This window comes from Eucalyptus grandis, chromosome 3 (assembly GCF_016545825.1).
Source record: "Eucalyptus grandis isolate ANBG69807.140 chromosome 3, ASM1654582v1, whole genome shotgun sequence".
Taxonomy (NCBI): Eukaryota; Viridiplantae; Streptophyta; class Magnoliopsida; order Myrtales; family Myrtaceae; genus Eucalyptus; species Eucalyptus grandis.
The window spans coordinates 27,502,543-27,523,096 of NC_052614.1; the positions used below are offsets into that span (position 1 = coordinate 27,502,543).

Genomic DNA, 20,554 nt, shown 5'->3' on the forward strand with positions numbered 1-20,554 from the left:
GCTTGATCTTTGTAGTCACTGTTGCGACTTACCCTTTTCATTTGGAGGGGAAAAAAATAGGTTCAAAAGGTATTGTCTAATTCGGAGCAACGACCTTTCATTAAGTGTAGGCTCTCCTAAGTTCATACCTCACATAACATTGGATTTCATTTTTTTTGTTCTTAACAACCTAAATATTTTTAGGAGTCGCCAATAACTCATTGGAATCGGCCGGAAACCAATTGAGATGTGAAAGTGTAGTCTTGATTCCTACACAATAAGAGATTCTAGAGTCAGGGACTTGATTATGCTAATATCTATTATCCTCCTTTCGCTCTAACTTGGAAGGTCATTACTTAAAAAGTCATATAGTCTTGATTGCCAATTATAGTCCTAAATGCATCAAAGCTACTAAATGATCATACAAATGTTTTTGTAAGGTTCATTTTCATCAAATTCTAAACTAATCCTAACCTATTGTAGAATAGCGACAAACAACCAATTTATTAAAAGACAGTGTGATAAGTAAACACCCAAGTATTATTGAAATGATTTCTAAAGTAAAAACGAAAAAAAAAAAAATCCAATACGAGTAGGGCAACAAATATGCATAGCCATATTGTAAGTCAGGACGTGATCCCCATGAGCTAGATGCAAATCAAGTTTAAATTCTTTCAAAAGGATACTCCACCAGGACTAAGCTACATGTATACTAATTAAACAAAACAAAACTAAATCTAATGCTAAAACTAAAAAATTTCATGAAAACCTACTTCCAAGCATCCTGATTTTTTTCTTAATTTTTAATATTTTAATAATTCCGAAAATGGTGAATCGGATTGGTTCTTTGAGTCTAGTCCGAATAAAGACAGAATTCCGGCCTCGCCGAGATGGGCTAAAGGGCGCGGTTGAGTCCATCCTCAAGCTCACTCCATTTTAACTTTCATAAGTCCGATTTCAAAAGACTCCTAATTTAAGCCTAGGTTCATTTAAGTCGACTCAAGCCCAAATTAAGAAGACTCACAATTAGCCTGCTCTTCCACTAAAGTAACACCAAGGCCATGCTAAAGCGTCTTTCAAATAAGGATAGATTAAACCCAAGTCAATGTTAAACCCATTTATTATTGTAGAGCTCATATCCTAATTTTCTATTCTTCACACTCACTCTTCACGTTCAACTCATCCATACAAACACTTCCAGAACATGGAACTTCCCCTCTTTTGGTTCCTTCTTTCACTCCCCATACTATTTACTAAAGACGTGTTTGATAACCATCATAATTTTCTATTTTTTTGTTATTTTGTTTCCTAGAATAGAAAAGAAATAAAAATCAATTTGGTAACGTTAGCTAATTATTCTATTCCAAGTAGAGGTGTGCAAAAGGATTGGGACCCGCCTGGACTGCCCATAACCGGATCGGAACCACCCGGAACCAATGGTTCTTAAGGGAACCGGTCCGATTTCCAGTTCCAACTTATGGGAACCGGTGGGTACTGGTTCGGTTCCCGATTCCATGGGCGGATCCGCCCACTCGTCCACCCAGACCGGACCGGTTATATTATAACAATATATTAATTTTTAATATTAAAAAAAATTCAAAATTAGCAAATCTAAAATTTAGGGCTCCAATCACCATCTTGTCTCAATTCACTACTTTCCTACTTCATCCCGTCTCTCTCGGTTCAAAATCTTCTCGAGCTCCTCTTCATCTCGATTCATCTACGAATCTACTCATTTCCCTTCAAGTCCTAGTCCAAACTCGGCGAAATAATGAGTTGATTCTCTTTTCCTCCCTCGAACTTGAACTCTCTCTCTCTCCACATTGTTGCCACCTTTGCATTCACTGTCACTATCGTCCTTTTCGTTGTTGAGCTCGTCCCGCTTCTACCTCCCCTCTTCCTCCTCCCCCTCCTCAAGCTTCTCCCCATCATCCTCATCTTCGGAGACGGGCAAACTCTAGGTCTAAGAACGACTCATCGTCACTGTTGTCCTCCTCATTGTCGGTCTTGAGGAAGGAGTGGGAGACGGCGGAGGCGGTGGCGAAGATGGTGGTGGCGGCTAGGACAAAAGCAGAGTGAGGGTTGTGACTGTTGCTACCGCGGATATCGCCACAACGCTAGTACTTGAGGAGAATAAAGCTACTATGGTTGGGAGAGTCAGAATAAGCAAATGTGGGGAGGGCGAAAAGGGGAAGGCGCGGAGGTTGAACCGGTTCTATGGATCCAATGGGAATCGGACCGGACTAGTGGTCCGGTTCCCGGGTGGATCCATGCAATTAGTGGGCAGTTCCTTGTTCTAGGTCGGGAGCCCTCGTGTGGACCATACACACCTCTAATTCCAAGTGACCAGGAAATAGATTTGAAACATTAAAAAAAAAATCTACTTTATTTCGAGAATAGAAATATTATCAAACACATCATAAACTTTTTGTGTCCATTGTTTTTAGTCAGTGGAATAAGAGCCCATTAAAGACATTGAAACAAAATCTCAAGCCACAAACAAATGGACTTCACCACAATCATTGTGTAGATTCATCATATACATTCCAGCCGTACGCTCCATCTAGCAAGCATCACACATGTAACACCAAAACATGTGTAGAACAAAGAGCCAAATAGGAGAAGAAAAAGAAGGGCGGGACATACGGCCATATACTGGAAACTCAGAAAAATGAACTCAAAATGAATCAATGGAAGACGGATGTTGCGATTTAGACATTTCTTCATATACCATATTTTTCCCTTGGGTAATCTTACGAATTATCACTGCTTAGCTTTCAATTTGCCTCTAACCATCAAATGAAGTGTGAATAACCCGTCTTCCTCTCTTTGAAACAAGGGTCTTCTGGTTTTGTCGGTGTTCAACCGCAAGGAGGGGGATGCCAAAGGCATGATTCCCTAATTGAATCAATTACATATCAGTTCTAAACTAGAGGAATGTTATGGTAACGATGAAACGATGTGGTAGAAAGCAACGTGCGACTTGAAGGACATGTGTGCAGTGCGTCAAGGAAAAGTCACTGACCGTTCTACGCCCGAACTCGGATCTAGACCCGTGACGCCAATGAAATCAACTCAGTTGGACATGGACACTCAAGAACCGGAGAAACCAAGCCCGGTTCGTCCTTTAAACGGAACAAGCCGGACCTGAAGGGGCTCGTGTGGGTGACCGTTTATCGAGGAAGTCCCCACCCGGCTTGGAGACAACGACTAGAGGACGAGTTCGAGGTGAACCACGCTCTAGCCGGCTCCAAGCCAAGATCCTTGGGAAAGAGCGACTAAAACTAACCAACCAAAGAGCACTCGCGAGATGCGGACAGCGACTTAAAGGAGATACGACACCCAAAACGCCGAGAGCCCCCAACCCGAGATGGTGACAGTGGAAATTGAAGACTAGGTTTATTCCATACACGAAAACGGGATGAACCGTGATCTCACATCTTTCGACCCCATCAAGCCCGAGATCATCGGAAGACTGCATTGACGACGACGACGACGACGACTGGCAATTCCTTTAAAGAGCAACCAACCAGCGATTCCTTCTCCTCAAGGAGGACGCCCCCGTTCTCTCTGTTGGTCGCTTCCCCGACCAAAATTCCCGCTCGACGATTGCCGCCGCCGCTGCTGCAATGTTGACTCTGCTGTACGAGCGTCCTTCCTCGCTCGTCTCCGCGAGCGTGAAGAAAAATTGGGGGAGAGAAAGAAAAGGGGGATCGGGCTGAAGAGGGAAAAGAACTGGACCAAAACAAAATAAAAGAAATGGGCCGGGGAGAGAAAATAAGGGAGACGGCTAAAGCCCGACCCAAACGAGTCGGGTCGAACTGGCTCCATTCTTTTTTTTTTTTTTTACTATTATATATTTTTTGTATTCTCATAAGTGACAACCTACTAGACCGGCAAAATCAGGTGTCAACAGTCATGATCAAACTGACTCTTTTTTTGGAGTTACTTTATTTTGTACTATTATTAGTTAAAAGCAAGGAGAAAAATAAAATAAAGAAAGCTTGTTTGGTGACCAATTTAAAGCTTGTTTGGCAACCAATTTAAGTTACTTTTCAATTTAACTAGACATGTATCTTAATAGAAGAGTCGGTAATACAATTATTTGAAACTCTGTTAATTTATCGTCATGAGGTTTGATCATTAGCTTATGTAATTAAAAAATTACATTTATGGAAAATGAAATATAATCTTTTACATACTATTTGTTTATGTTGGTTCTTTTGTCTTCCAGAACATAAAGTGATAAGTGGCCAAAAGGAAAAGGATGAAGATAATGTTATAAAGAAATGAAAAGGAAAAGGAAAATAAAAATAAAAAATTATATAAAGATGAAAGTGGGATATATGTCAATTTAAGAGGGGCCATGTGTCAAACTTCACATAGGCCTCTTGATTTGCACCAAATAACTATATAGTACTAGATTGAATTAAATCAAATTAGATTAGACTACAAAATAAAATAAAAAGCAAAACAACCCAAGCTTGAATCAAAAGAAAGCATAGTTATTTAATTATTGTCTTTTATGGAATTAGTAGTCGGATGTAATCTCCCCTTTCTTCCTTAAGGATTTTCTAGCCAAATCTTCCTTAAGCTTTGAAAAAAATTCAAATCTCATAGAAAGATCACTTCTAAGTTCTAAGGTGGTCAAATGAAGTAAAATAGTCGCATATACCTCGATGGATAAGGATGTATTATAATCTATACTACAAATGAATATTTATGTCAATCCATATCAATTAAGTTGTCGATATCAATAAGTATATGGAATAGATGCTCATACAAGTTATTATAATATTCTTTTTCACAAACCATATGCGTTTTCAAGAAAAAGAAAAATGAAAATTGGAAAGCATTTTCAAATTAAAAATATTTTCAAAAATGAAATGACTAGTCTCCGTGATCTGATGAAAAAGATCAAGAAGACACTATAGGCACGCTAAAGTTAAAGGGGAGTAAATAAACAAGTTTACTAATATATATCCCTTCAAGTCTCAAAATTCCAGATTTGCTGATCTTACAAGCTTGCTCAAGTGCTAGAGTGCAATACATCTTCTCAAGCTTTTTCTTAAAGTTGGAAAGGATCATCTTTTCACCAAGGACTGGGAAAACCATTATAAAAAAATAGATTTCATCAAGTTCTTCAAGTTGGACAAATCATGTGAACTCCCCCAGGAGCTACAGCCTTCAATCCAAAGAATTTCTAGAGATTCCAGTCTATCAAGACCTTGAATGTCAACCAATTTTGGGTTGTACCATAACTCACACTCCTTAAGATTTTTCAAATCAGAGAAGTTGAGTAATGTTTGAAGGGAGCGACACTCTGCAATATACAAGAGCTATAGATTTTCCAAATTGGAAAAGATCCATGCGCGGGCCAGGCATCACATTTTTGTAGGCGTGACCGGCGTGAGGAGGAAGAAGACCCATGTGTAGGTTAGGCCAAAAAGAAGGGAGATGGGCCAGCCCACTTGAAAAGAAGAAAAGAAGGAAGAAGAGAGAGAAAAATATGTGGGCCAGGCTTGCGCGGGGAGAAAGGAAGAAAGGGGAAAAAGGAGGGCTAGGTAGGGGATTTTATTTTTTTATTTTTTATGATTATAATTTTTAATAATAATGATATTTATTCTCTTCTTTTTTCTTTTCTTTTTTTTTTGAATAATTACCATTAGTAATGCAAATATTCCTAATGCTAATACGCAATGCAATTTAGTTAAAATTATTTTTGTCTAGGGTTTAAAATTAATTACTAATTTTCTACGCAATTAAATCCTAAGTAAAAAGGTAAATTTTAGGTGTCAACATGCAATTTGCCACAATGAGAGATTGACACATAGAAAAGGCATCTTTGAGCAGATCATATCTAATTTTATTCTTTTCCTCTTTTTTTCCCCTTTTATTATTTCTTAATTGCTCCTCCTACATCGTGGTTGTCAACCCTGCCTAGTCACTCAACCCCCCCAAACCCTCTCCTCCTAAATTACAAGTATATAACGTTGCCCATTTATTGCAATGAGAGGTCGACAAATAAATAAGGAATCTTTGAACTGAAAATAACCATCTTATTCTTTTCCTTTTTTTTTCCCTTTTCTTATTTCTTGACTTGCCCTCCACCACCGTCGCCCAAGCGACCCAAGAATTGGGGTTGCAACCGCCATACTAGACCTCACTATTTGCAACCGCCATACTAGACCTCACTATCTCTTTCTAGTAGGGGATAGAGTGAGAGAATGCTTTCGGCAACAACGACAGTGGCCTCGTGTGATGGCAGCAGATAACGAGCAGTGCTAGAGGTGTGGTGTGGCGTTGACAAGAGCATGATGGTGGCGGAGGTAAAGTGAAAAAAAAAAGAAAGAAGAGATTTTAGGTTTAGGCTTTTTGAGTAAATTCTTTAATATTGTGTTGCTTTTTTGTCATTTTGGTAATCAAATAAGAAAAGGATCTTTATGCTTTCTCATTATTGACACCTAAAGGGATTAATTTTAAACCCTAGTAAAAGTAATTTTCACTAAATTGCATCAGATATGAATATTAAGAATACTTGTGTTACTATTATTAAGCATTAAAGTCTTCAAAAAAAAATTCAAAAAATTTATTATTAATAGGTGTGTAATTTATAGATGCCACAACAAGGATTTGAATGATTAGGTTGTTTAAAAGTACAAATTTTAGCGGATAGTGCTGCTAGAGTGGGTGGCGAACTCACTTTGGGTAAAAGTGTAGTTAATGTAAAAGAAAAAAGAATCTCTTCTCTTCTCTCCTTTTCTTCTTCACGCTAGACCGGCCCAGTGCCTCTTCCTTCCCAGCCCGGCCCACTCCTCTTTTCTTCTTTTCCTAATTTTGCCCTGTGTGGCCCATCTTTTTTATTCCTCAGTGCGGCCCGCTCCGTCGCCTTGGACGCTGGCCGGACGACAAACGGAACGGAAAGGGAGGGGCGACAAACAAAGGACAGAAGGACAGAGGCGAGGACGAACGGAGGCGATGCTGCGTGCGACGCTCGACTGAGAATGCCGTGCGGTTCAGGTCTGCGAAAGGCAGCTGTCGTCGCTAGAACAGAGGGAGAATATCTGAAAAAGGAGAGGGCAGCTTCTTCGTAGGGGGGATTCGGCGTCTTCTTCTTCCGGGGCTGGAAAGGAAAAAACAGAGGGTAGAGAGCTCGAGGGAGCAGAGGAAGAGAGAGCTCGAGGAAGAGAGGTCTCGAGGAAGAGAGGGATCTGAGAGAGAAAAAGGTTGGCTCGATTCTGAGGGGCCTTCGGCTGCACAAGAACCAGTGTGCGAAAGAGAAAGCTCGCGAGAGAGAGATGGAGAAGGGTACTGAGAGAGAGAGGAGAACAGGGAAAATAAGCAAGCGTCTTCCTTCATCTTCTTCAGCACTCTTTTCATCACTGCGCGGTCCTCGCGCTTGCACAACCGTGAGGTCCCCCTCGCGCACCGGTGCTCCGCCAGCATATGCGGTGGATCTCCGGCGACGCTCTCAGCGAGCGCGAGCTTCAGGTTTTCCGACGCTGGTTAGGACCTTGACGCGCCTCAGATCTCCACCATCAAGGCGTCTCCACAGCAGAGTTCACCGAGCCCGACTGCTTCGCACCATAGCCACCGCTCCGGCAAACCAGACGAGTTGCTGGCTTCCCAGATGCCGGCTTAATGCCATAGCTGCCGCAGCGACAAGCTGCCGCCAAGCTTATCCCAGCAACCTCGCCGTGACTCGCCCTTGCTCCAACCCGTTTTTCGTCGACCACCCAACGCGGACGTCGGATTTGCAAGCGAGCATCCCGTTCGTCGCACGCCCCCGGTGACCATCTCAACCAGGTCGAAGTCGCTGCCTGTCCGAGAACCTGACGTTGGCGCCTTGCTGCCGCGCGTCGCGAGCCAGCCACATGTATTCCACCACCCCTGTGGTCGCGTTTGATCGACAGTTACGCCGGCATCCCACCTTGTCAAGCGTCGCCTCGAGCAAGCACCACCACTACCGTGGCTGAGGGTCGAGCAGCAACACGATCCACACGCCGAGACGTGCCACCGCGAGGCGACGCTGCTGCACCAGCATTTCGAGCTTGCCCTGTTTTCTTTGTGTTTTGCAGGTCGTCTGGTGAATTCCCAATGATCCCGGTGGATATCTAACGTGCCGCAAGCCTCCACATCACGCCGAGATCCTCGACGTGTGAGATCGTCCTTTCCTGGCCGCCACAACTGGATCTTTCTTGTTGCAGGTTGTCTTCAGTCGAGTTGGAGTCCAACCCCGTGACTTCCGAGGAGAAAGATACGAAAAAGAGAGAGGAGGAGGGCAAGCAAGCATACTTGAGCCAAATCAATTCTGTGTTTTGCAGGTTCACGTTGGTGTTGCTCCTACACGCCGCCACTTGGACCCCTGGAAGACTTGCTGTCGCCTCTGGTTGGTGATAGCTCCTGCTATGCCGAGAATTCTTAGGCTGTCCTTCGGTGTTCCTTGCGCTTCTGAGACATGTCTTGCTCCGGCAAGCTGTGATTCGGTCCGGTTCCGATAAAGATCACGAGCGCCCAAATTAGATTACGATTTTGTCCGATTTGATTTGAAAATTTAATCGCTAATTTCAGGTTGATTTCATTATCTAATTGCAATATTTGAGATTTTATGCATCATCCAGTTAATGCTTTGTTTGTAATAGTCAATTTAATTACTAATTTTATCGGTAAATATTTCGAATCTTTTTTCTTTTTTTAATTAATTTGACTTATTATTGAATAACTGTTGTGCCTAAAGATTTAACCCGTGAAACAATGCGTTATATTTCAGATTATCACAATCTTTTAATTTGAAATTCCCAAGAATAGTGAGTGCGGATTAAGTGAGATCCTTAATTCGGACGACCGCCGTTTTCTGAAAAAGCCAAAAAATATCATCTTAGGATGGATTTGAGTCTTTTCTTAGTTCAAATTGCATGTTTAAATTAGGGCATTTTTAAATTACGAATTAAAAAAAAAACCAAAAATATCATGGGCATGTTGTTAGCTGCATCATCCTTATGCCATGTTATCATGCCACGTCCTTATGCCGTGTTGTCGTGTATACCATCGTGCCACATCATCAATGCCATGTCATGTGCCCCATCATCGCCTATGTTACCACATGTCATGTCATGTCATGTCATCATTTGCATGCCATTTAGTAATTATACGTTAGGGTCATTAAATCAGAACACATATCATGCTAGGATAAAATGCATATTGATTATTTCCCATCCTTAGAAGTAGGACACATGGTCGAATATCGTCACTTCTTTGCGTCATTGCATTCAAAATAAGCTTACATTGTATAAAGCATAGTTTTCATTAAACAAGAGGAAACGCAAAAGCAGTTGGTTGAAATTGTGTGTTGATTATTAACCATATATAGTTGAATATGTGTTTCTTCTAATTAATCTTCTAGATGTTTACGTAGCTTTAAGGTAAGTACACCTCTCTTTCCTTGCAATTTATTAAATACTTTGATCATTGTGTGTTTCATTAATGATTGCGCACTGCATAATCACCTCATATATTAGTGGATAAGCTTAAAATCAATTTGGACTACTTGACAAAATTTTCTTGAATTGAACAAAATTAGGTACCAAAAAAGCACTAATTGCTTAATTAGTATAATCAAGCCCCCGACTCTAAACTCTTTGGTTATGTAGGAAGTGATATATATTTCCATGCCTTACTTAGTTTCTAGTCAACCCTGACAAGTTAGTGGCGACACCGCCCTTTTAGGAAATTTTCACACCATTGATTTGAATACTCGATGTTGTGCAAGGTGTGGGTTTAAGAGAGCCCACGTCTAGATCATGGGCTGTAAACCCATCCTTTAGACAATACTCTTAAACCTTGTTCCCTCCATACTGAGGAATAGGTTACATCACTATGTCAAAATATGGAAAGTGTCGAATAAACACTTGGGTCGTGCTTTTTGCACTCTCGCTATGGTTAAAATACTTCCTATCACAATGTTTTGACAATATTAACTTTTGTGGGTCTCATTATTGTAAAGCGTTACACTTGACAATATGGAAAAACAGATAGAGAAAAAAAAATTACACTCTCTCTAGGATGCTTTGATTGGCATGATCTTTGTGGTCATGAACAAAGTTGTGCTTTTGGGGAGTTATTTCGTCGTACTATTATTAAACAAAAGCAACGGAAGAGCAACAGAGAAAAATATAAGTATTGAATCACTTCTAAACAATGTCCAAAATCAATAAAACAATTTGTTAATCTTTCGGTTTGTTTCGTGAGAGAGTTTCATAGGGGATGATCATCTTAGCGAAGAAGATTTACAAGCGAAAAATCCAGGATACATGTGTACGAAGTCCATCCTTCTGGCCAAGTTTAAGCATTGCTCATGCATTGTTAGCATTTAAATAGGTAAGGAGGCCGAGGAGGTTCAAGAGAAACAACATTGCTGAGCTTGAAGTTGAACTTCGAGTCAAGGTGGCGACATGTTGTTTTTCACCAACAATATGAAACATCGTCAAATCACAACCAAACTAATAAACTATTAGAACATTGTCTTAAGTTAAGATAATAAAGATAGGGGAGTAATCATCTAAATTAATTAACCATCGCCACTAATTAACTCAATGCCAGAGTTAGTAGGTATTCTATAATTCTTTGGCTCTAATCAATGCTGAAAAAGTAGGATGCCTCATCCGTCAAAATATGGTAAATAATAATACCATATCAGTTTGAAGATTGTGAAATAACCAAATATTAAATGCAATCCGTGCTATGTGGATTTCTGCACAAATCTATGATGATGAAATAATATACCAATATTCGTGTATGAAGAAACCTTCACGTTATCGTATTTGCAATAAGAATATAGAGTTAACATAACATCTAAAAAATTTTAGCCACTTATAAATGAAATAGCTAACTTGATTTTTTTTTTATCTTTCTTTACTATGATCCAAGTAAACATAATTTATACATCTTTATTTTAGTAAACATATTACTCACTAATGTAAACTTTTATGTTAGTATTTAGATGGGAAATTTCTTTAATATAAAGGAGTACCGAGTAGAACAAATATGGAGAGAGGGGAGGGGGAGGAACAAAAAAGTAATAAGGAGGTAGCATGATGAGTGCTAAGAAAACGATCAAATCCCTTTTAAATTAGATACTAACTCTTAGAGAAAACATTATTGTATAATTATATAGATACATAATACTACTCGAGCACTCATTTTCTAATTTCAAGTTCACTTTTCCCCCTTTTCCAGTTGCATAAGCAGTCGAAAGCGGATCTATTCATACAAGAAGTTAAGAACGGCAATCTAACTTCAGAAAAACTCCAATTTTGTTATTTAATTAAGTTTAAGAAATTCACGACAGAAGAATTTTACCGTTTTCTTGGCATCACATGTCAAACAAACGTAACAAAACGCCAATTGCCAAATTACATTTTCCAATTTTTGTGAAGGGACGGATTCTGCCACCGCCGGGTGCAGCGTTGGCGCAACAGCCTGGACGCGCGGCATATTTCTATTGGTTATCGAAGATTCCTGGGGATATAATAGCACACACATAAAATGTAATCCATATTCCTTTGTTCCTCTCTTTTCTCCTCTCCCTTAGCTGTGTCTTCGCCACGCGACAAAACCTCGACGCTGCCGCTGCTGCCACAACCCTGCCTTGCCGCCACAGTCACCGACGCTCGAGCACAGTCGCCATCTCTCTCTACCCGGACAAAAATGGCGCTCCATCAACGATGACAGGCCGCTAGCTATAGAGCCAGATCTGGCCTCGTTGTCACCGGCTCGATCTTGACAGGTTCTTGGGAGAGATAGAGAGGGGAATGGGGGGAAGAGAGAGAGACGCTCACAGGGGTGGTGGTGGCGGCAGCAGAGGCGGTGCAATCTCCGACTGGTCGCGACGTCGTGTTGGGCGGCCACTAGCCACAGTGAAGAGCAACTGCGGTTTGCAACGATCATGAGCACGGTGGCGTGGCGTTGGAGCGGGCGGGGCAGAGATGACGAGTTACGCAAATGGCCTATTTCCACATAATTTCATGAAAACGGAAAATGAAAATTAGAAAGTGTTTTCAAGTCAAAAATATTATCCAAAGCCAAATTGGCCAATCTCCACATAATTTCATGAAAAGATTAAGGCTAAATGATTGAGCACATAAACAAGTTAACAAATAAATATATAAATTCAATGAGAAAAGTTATACTTGAAACATTCATACATTATCTGAGAAAAGTAAACCCTTGGACACTATTACTCTACCAAAATCCAAATTATATGTTCAAGATAATTAATCTCTGGTGGTTGTGAAAAAAACGACAACTTGCTTACTCATGTAATATATAAGAACAAAGAAAATTCATTAGATTCTACCACGTGGGACAACTATATCTACTCTTAATTTATTCGTACTTAATTGACTATTCATTCAGGTACATGAGTATAACTCCTAGTTACTCCATATTATTAAGAAAATTGACCCATTCACGGTTGAACAAATTACTTACAGTATTACGCTCCCACACCAGCAAAAGCCGTGAGTAGGACGTTCTTGAATCATTAGAAATACTGCTCCATTGATCACTATTTTCATAGATCATTACTTTATTGCAAAAAGTAAGCTAGATCTGTAGAGATCAAGAGCTTAATAATTTTATTAGTCTTCCTCGTGTAGGCGATTGAATGAGCGAGAAGGTCAATCTAAACCTTATTCTTATTGGGATTTCGTTCAAGAGAATCTAAAACACCTGTTAAGAAACTTTAAAAAATTTGAACTTCAAATTTTTGTTGCCTCTTTGTAGATCCTACCACAATCATCATCGTAAAATGAGTCCGTCCGCCAGATTTTGACGACAAATTCCTTCAACCTCCAAATTCAGGATTTACTGATCTTACAAGCCTTTTCAAGTGCTGGAGTGGGAGATCATCTCTACGTGCTACTTGGTATCCTCAACACCGATCAATCTTCGACTTCTTCAAGTTGGATAGATTAGGTAACCTTCGCAAGGAATTGCACCTTTTGATCGAAATTCTTTCTAATGATTCCAATCTATCAAGACCTTGAATCTCAAACAGTTCCAAACACGAGTCGATCATCAAGAGTTGTAGATTCTCCAAGTTGGAAAGGTCAACAACTTCAAGAAGATTGCAACTGTGAACTAAGTTTCCTCAAACTAGAGGGAAGTTGCACAAGGTGGTGCAGTCTATCGCAGCTGATGAGTTGAAGTTCTTTTGGACAGCAAATGCGACCCCAATATGAGGTTGTGCTGGTGAAACTTGGAAGTTCTAATATACAAAATGGGCTGGAAGTTCTCGCTTTTGGAAAAGCTACGATGGAGGTTGCATTGGTAAAACAAAATTCCAGATTCCTTTAACTTACAGGTTGGTCATCTTTGGAGCTTTTCTTATGGCTGTTGAGGACAGACATAGACTTACCAAACTCTTGGGAAGTTGTGGTACATTCTCCGCATGAGTTCGCATTAATTTCAAAATCTTCAAAAAAGGGAGTCTCCCAAGATCATCGCGAATCATCGCTAGCCACGACCAATTCTCTCCATAGATCTCTTCAAATTTCTCCAACATCCCCTAGAATTAATACTTCTAAGGATAAATATATAGAGAGGTCAGGAATTCTGTTTAACTTGGGGCACTTTGATAGATTAAGGACCTTCGATCTCGTAGCCAACTATAAAATGATTACGTATATTAAACGAGTTTCATTTATAGAAGTTTTGCAAGATTTAAAACAATTATATCGACTAAAGAAGCATTCCGACGAAGTAACTTTATAAATGCTCTGTATATATGCATTCCTCTATAATTTAAGCCAAAATCACTCTGTCTCACTTTTTTTTAATTTCTTCCAATGATGTTCCTAGTAACAAATAAAAGAAAATAGATCTATTTTCAAATTACCATATATCGAATAATAAAAAGACAAAAGAACATAATCACCACATCTATAAATTATAACATTTCTTTTCAACTTCATCACAGAAATACCGATTTTGTCCCCGACACTAGTACTCATGACTATCTTTTCCTATGTAAATATATCGTAAAAAAAAAAAAATTGATGTAGAAAATAATCGTACTTGTCTTCTGACGATCAAATAATCTATAGTTGCAGTTTACTGTTTTATTTTTATTCTATATTTTGTTTTATTCATTAAGATAAGGGTGGGATTAGCTTCCACATGACCTTTTGAAGAGTAAAATTATTGACGTATTAAATAAATCAGTTTGCATGTTCAATTTTACTCTCCAATTTTTCTTATTTTGCTAATTTCTCTCTGTTGTTTGGTTTTTCTTCGGTAGTGCATCTATGTATAGTATAGATAGTCTTATTTACTACTTAAACTTAACTCAATTTAAGTATCTATTAATGACAACTTATTCGCATAATTAGGGAACTAAAAACAACGTGAATGTTTATATAATGTTCTTTAAAAAGTAACGTAAGTCAACAGATATTAAGCGATGACATATTCCATCAGATGATTTAACAATCCTATAAATTACAGAAATTACAAAATATGTATGAATATCTACAAATCATTTCATTTATTAATTGTGGTACCCAAAATTTAGTTACGAGTAACATAAAAATGTACCCATTAATGATAACCTTTACTCATGCAGCTACAATCAATTTGAATCGAAGAAACTCATCAGGAAAAGATTTGCCCATATGATAAAACAGCAGTAACATAGTATCAATCTAAAACAATATACGGAATGCATATTAATGACCAACAACCAGATATTAACATCTCTTTTGTTTTTTGATAAGCTAATTGTTTGATTCGATAAAAATGAAAAATGCAATCTTAGAAAAATCTACAGATGCTACATCCTCCCCACCTCCACAACCTAATATCTATGAATACTATAGCAAAAGAATGAGATATAGTGAACGAGGGTGACATTCTTTCCGTTGACCAAAGTGTACAATGGGGATATACAAGTAGCATTATGTCTCCAATCACATCTTTGACATATATCAAAGGCATTGTTTGATTCGACATACTTCTAGTGAAAGCTCAACGGTTGTGTTTCAAACCTATGGAATGAGGGATTGGTGTTGTAGGCATTCTTCAAGAACATGATTTGTTTGAATTAAGGCAACGAAATTCAATTGGAAAAAAAAAAAAGCAATAAAATAACAGTCTGCAACCCCATGAGACACAAGACCTTGTGTGATTGAAAGAATATATAACATGTACTTAATTATTTGTACATACCTTAAGATGAGTCCAATCACCCCAAAGTTCGTCCATTCAGCTCCTCGATAGGTCGAGGATAAGTATTTTTTTCTGGGCATAAGTTGGTCGCACTTAGCATTGAAGGACCATATTTCCAAGAAAGCCATCTCAATTCTAAATAGAGATCCTAAGTCTCCAGAGAGGTTCCCACATACCATTTTAAGAAATCTAACATTTGGCATCTTCATAAATTCATCTGATGTCAAAACAGTGGCTGGTATAAACCTGCGAAAGTTCATACAGATCGCTTCAACAATTTCAGTTCCCTAAAGTAAGGAAAGAGTCGGTTAAATGCAAGTTCCAAATGATGTTTGAAATGAAGTGAAAACAATCCAAGGAAGATTTCTGCAATGAACAAAGCAAAGGAGGGTGCACTTAAACTTGTACCTTCTTTCTCTTGATCATATCAAGAGCTTCTTCATGGTTCCACACCCATGAACATTTTCCTGGATCTTTACAATTTTCTTGGTACACACTGCTCTTGCCCAAGTCTTTGAGCTGATCATGCATTCATAGTTGATTGTTTTCTACAATTTTCACTAAGGCATCAAAAGTAGAACTTCAATCCCCTCATCCGGAAAAAAAATTGATAGTCATCCCACATGTAATCTGCATAACTCTTATTTTCTCCAGCTAGAAAGCAAGCAATATCAAGAAATATCTGTCGTTGCTGATGATTTATTGCCTCATAACTCAAAATCAATTTTTCCTTACATCCTTATGAGGGTAATGTTCCATTTTTTTCAATGTATCTTGCCACACTGCTTTCTTTTTCCTATATAATAATGAGCCCATCACTTCAATAGCCAAATGAAGCTCTCCGATTTTTGGAGTAACTTTTTTAGATAGACTTAAAAATGCATTTGGAGGAGAGTAGCTTCTAAATCATGCATTCTAAAGAGTTCAAGAGCTTCAAGATCCTTGAACCCCTAGCTTCAAAAATTAAACAGTGGTCAAATCGATCTCGGAATCCACTTAAAACACTTTTGTCTCTTGTTGTAACAACAATTCTACTTCCCAAACCAAACCATTTTGTCTTTGCTACTAATGCCATAAGTTGGCTCCTATGATATACATCATCAAGGACAATAAGAACTTTTTCTATCTTGAATCTACCTTTGATCATATTTATCCCATGATAGATGCTAGAAAGTTCAACTCCTACGTTGCCAAGTATATTAGAGACTAGTTGCCTTTGCAAATTGGACACAACAGAACCTTTTGATGGTTGTCGAATATTTGAAATGAAACTGCAACTTATAAAATTAGTAAAAAGTTTGTGGTAAATAACCTTGGCAAGAGTTGTCTTGCCTATTCCACCTATTCCGCAAATTCTCATGAGCCTTATGTCCTCAGATTTGGCATTTAGCAAATCTACTACTTCGTCCACTGGCTCGTTCATTCCAACTACGTGATCAGATATATGAACCTAACACACCTTAAGCTTAACCAACACATTCCAAGCAATCAACCATACGAGTTCTCCATGGCTGTGTCAAGACACAACATAATCAAGTTAATTATAAGATTGGTGGCAAACTTGTATACATGCAAGATCAAACAATAACATGAGGTTACAAAATAGATGCTGAGTGAACAAAAGAATGAATGCATGGTTATTTGGTTCTTTTCAATCTAAAAAATGGACTATAATGCTTATGTAGATAAGGTGAGAATTCCATGCGATGTTCCATCACAATTTTTGGTCCAGAACACATAAAAAGCTGTGCTCTTCGAATTATAATCCGCATTCAAGCAAAAGCAACAGAGAGAAAAGGGAAAATGGAGTTGAATGATTTAACATACCCGTGTTCTTGGTGTCGCATTGCTTGATTGCAGTAACTTCCTTGAGCGCCTCTGCCAAGCCCTGCACAATATCCACCCCACATTTTTCTTCATACAGAGTTAATGCATCCCTATGTACTTCACTTTCAAGCTTCACATCGAAAGGATCAACAACACAAAATATAAGTATAACGTCTAGTTCATCAATTTTCCTACACTCCATCATGTGTTCCAGCTCATGTAAGCACCAGCTAGTGGAGGCATAGCCTCTAGAGAAGATGGGTATGCAGATTTTCGAGTCATCGGTGGCCTGGAAATTATCTGGGCCAATCTCCTCACCGACGTCAATTCCCTTTCCCATCTACGCAAACACGGATACCCTTATCTAGCAAGGCATGATAGAGGGAATTTGTGAAGTGAGCGCGAGTATCCAATCCTCGAAAACTCAAGAACACATCGAACTCAGCTCCTGATGAGCCATGGCTTGTGGATCCAGTTTCCGGAGAAGAGCTCCCTTTTCTTTCCATCTTAGTTGCATGTGCTAAAATTCTGAAAGCAAATCACAGAAGATTGGACATGCTTTTCTCGTCAAAATACATGTAAAACCACACGACATTTTAAAGCAATTTTGCAAGACTTGGATGATGGAAAACACGGTGTTATGCAATTCAAGGAAGTTGGAAGAACTCCTTTTGGAACAGGGGTTGACGAGCGATAGTCAGGTAGGAAAGTGAGGCTCAGTTTCCATTTCCATTCCCTTTGTGCTGCGGCATCGATCGACGGAAGTGGTAAATATATAATTGAAGGATCAAGGCGTGACCAGAATCGAAGCGTGGCTCGTGAAGTTCAACCACACCTCAGTCACTTTCGAGCTCATTGTTCTGCTGTTGCTATGGCAGATCTGGAAAGCGCGGAACAACCTCGTGTTCAGAGCTCAAAGTCCGAAACACACCCCCAACAGTAACTCATCGACCTGGCACTTTGGCGATGAACTGCACAAGAAACAGGGGAAGGAGCCATTGCTTGTGTACGTCGCCACGACAGCTACGGCTTCTTGATCGATGGCTTTGCTCGATCGGAGAGAGTGCCCTCGGCGTTACAAGCAGAAGCGGTAGGCATTGTCGATTCCGAAGCAAAAGCCGAATTGAAGTCGAGAGCTGAATAACAGTCTGACCTGGTGAAGGAGACATGTCGAGGCGCAGATCAAGCGAGCTGGGAGGTGGTTGCCCAAGCCCGTTTGACATATTTCCAAAACCTGAAGAGAACTATCAACCTAAATTCCAAGCCCAAGCCGCACAGATCGAGCAAGGGAATTGTAATAAAGTTGCGGATTGGATGGTCAATGTATTTCACCACCCAATCTTATTACGTTGATTGAAAGCATCATAACCGAGGTTCTACCTCACCACCTAGGTATCTCTAATGTAGTGATCCGTGGAGCAACTATTGTATGAATTATCAATCTAAATTCCAGTAATTTACCAACTTTTGTTATATAAAATTATCAATCAGTTTTGCATAACCAACTTTTATTTGATTTATTAATTTTTATTATATTTACCAATTATATTAAAAAATTACCACCCTTAGCTAACGTGATTCACCAACTTGTCTCCCGTAATATCACTACTTGGTATTGTCAACATTCATGTAAGGTACTTACTAACAATTTATTTAGTTCTTTATTTCTAACTTTTCTTATTGTTTAGAAACTTCTATTTCATTTCTTAGCAAAGCCTCAGAATTACCAGCTTTTAAAAAAAAAACAATTACCATATTTAATTAGAGTGACATGCTAACTTTTCTCTATTTACGTTATCAGATAATTTTGCTTACCAACTCTTATTTGAGTTGCTTATCAAGTCTATTTTTTTAATTACAAACTCTTCTTCTTCTTATTTTTTAACCAATTTTCATTTACCTTACCTCTTTTTATTACACCTTAAATTTATCAACACTTAAGATATTTTTAATCAATGATAAGAGAAGTTAGTATATTTAACAAAAAATAAATAGACGTTCATAACTAATTTCTTAGAGTTCAAGTAGAGCTTTCCAAGAAGGACGCTCAAAATATAATCTCCGTGTGAAGTGAAAAAGAGTAACACTTCTTTCCCAACCCTCAACAAAAATAAAAAAGTTAAAGATTAGTCATTAAAGTAATTACAAACAATCTTACTTTTCTCATCCATTATTGGTTTCCATGACCTTTCTCGGAAATCAAGAATCAACTATTCTTTTAATAATTTCGAATGCATACGTGACATATACATAACATAGTAAAACAGAAGAAAGAGGGGTGGGAAAATAAAAAAGGAGAGGAAATAATATTGGTGAATTTGATCAATGTACTTATCAATAGTATTAGTAAGAAGGCAATGCCTTTGACTAGAACAACTTGTAAGTGACGCATCTTTGAAGACGATCGCATTTGATCTGATCTACCAATCAATCTCTCTCTTTGGCTTGGACAACACTTTAATCAACACACAACTATTGAATTCATCTGATTATTTTGAGCTATAAATACATGAAAACTCTCATGTAATTGCTTCCTATTCAAAGTCATCAACTCTGACTTCCAACGGTCGCATCCATTTCAAGCATTGCTGCGATCGCGAGCATTAGATTGTCCTAGTTGCCTAACCAAAAAAATTGTATAAATGATCCATACTATCTTATGACACTCTATAACATTGTACCACGAGAAACCATGTCTTGGAATATTGTAGAACCACTTAGGATGGTTTGCATAATTGATTGAGCAACATCCATTTCTCCGAGGATGGGCCTGCGTTCGTAAAGTTGGGGACAATTTCCCCAACTATCTTGTGAAAAAAAAATATTATGCCGTTTATAATAAATAATTTTCGATAGTGTCCCCACAAATTTGTTGAGAAATCACTTTAATGAGTTATTCTCAATTTTTCATTATTTTTTGCTCCATGATTGAGAACTGCAGTAAATAAATATATAACTGTGGCATCCCAGTTTTTCAACCATGTTTTCTATTGAATTAATCAGGCATTTTATTGACGCACCTATAGGGCTGTTCTCAGAGCTGATCACTCTTAAGATAACTAGACTATCTGGGGAAGCTATTAAGGACTTTAAAGCAAATAAACTTAAGAACTTGATTAGGAATTGGCTTCTCGACCATGCTTATCTTTAGATGCCATTACGGCACAGTTAAAAATCGATTTGAATCACAGATAGATTTATTCGACTGAGATGTGTGGCCGATCGTGAGTGACTCCACTAAATTGGAAATTCTCGTCGACCATCACTAATCTGATTTACTATCATTTTGATACCTTGTGTCCGTAATTGAATCATCGGGATTTTCACAACAATCGAGAGTCACCATTGAATCGAGTGGGTTCATGGTGGCTTGAAGAAAATCGACCACGGGTCATTTGCCCTAAAAAGTTTCGAAAATTACCCGATAGCTTAGGTCACGCTAAAAACACGCCAATTGGAAATTAACCACTAATTTGAGTCCGATTTTAGAAATTGAAGATTCTGTGATGTCACAATAAATTCT

At 38.7% G+C, this 20,554-nt stretch overlaps 1 long non-coding RNA gene across 1 annotated transcript; it reads right to left on the reverse strand.

Annotated features, from left to right (window-relative positions):
* Positions 1-11,327: 11,327 nt before the first annotated feature.
* LOC120292158 lies at positions 11,328-17,783 on the reverse strand. Its single transcript, XR_005549856.1, has 4 exons — positions 15,613-17,783; positions 15,381-15,450; positions 15,205-15,276; positions 11,328-11,905 (listed from the first exon to the last, which is right to left on the reverse strand). It is a non-coding gene; the product is annotated as an uncharacterized LOC120292158 (long non-coding RNA).
* Positions 17,784-20,554: the final 2,771 nt, after the last annotated feature.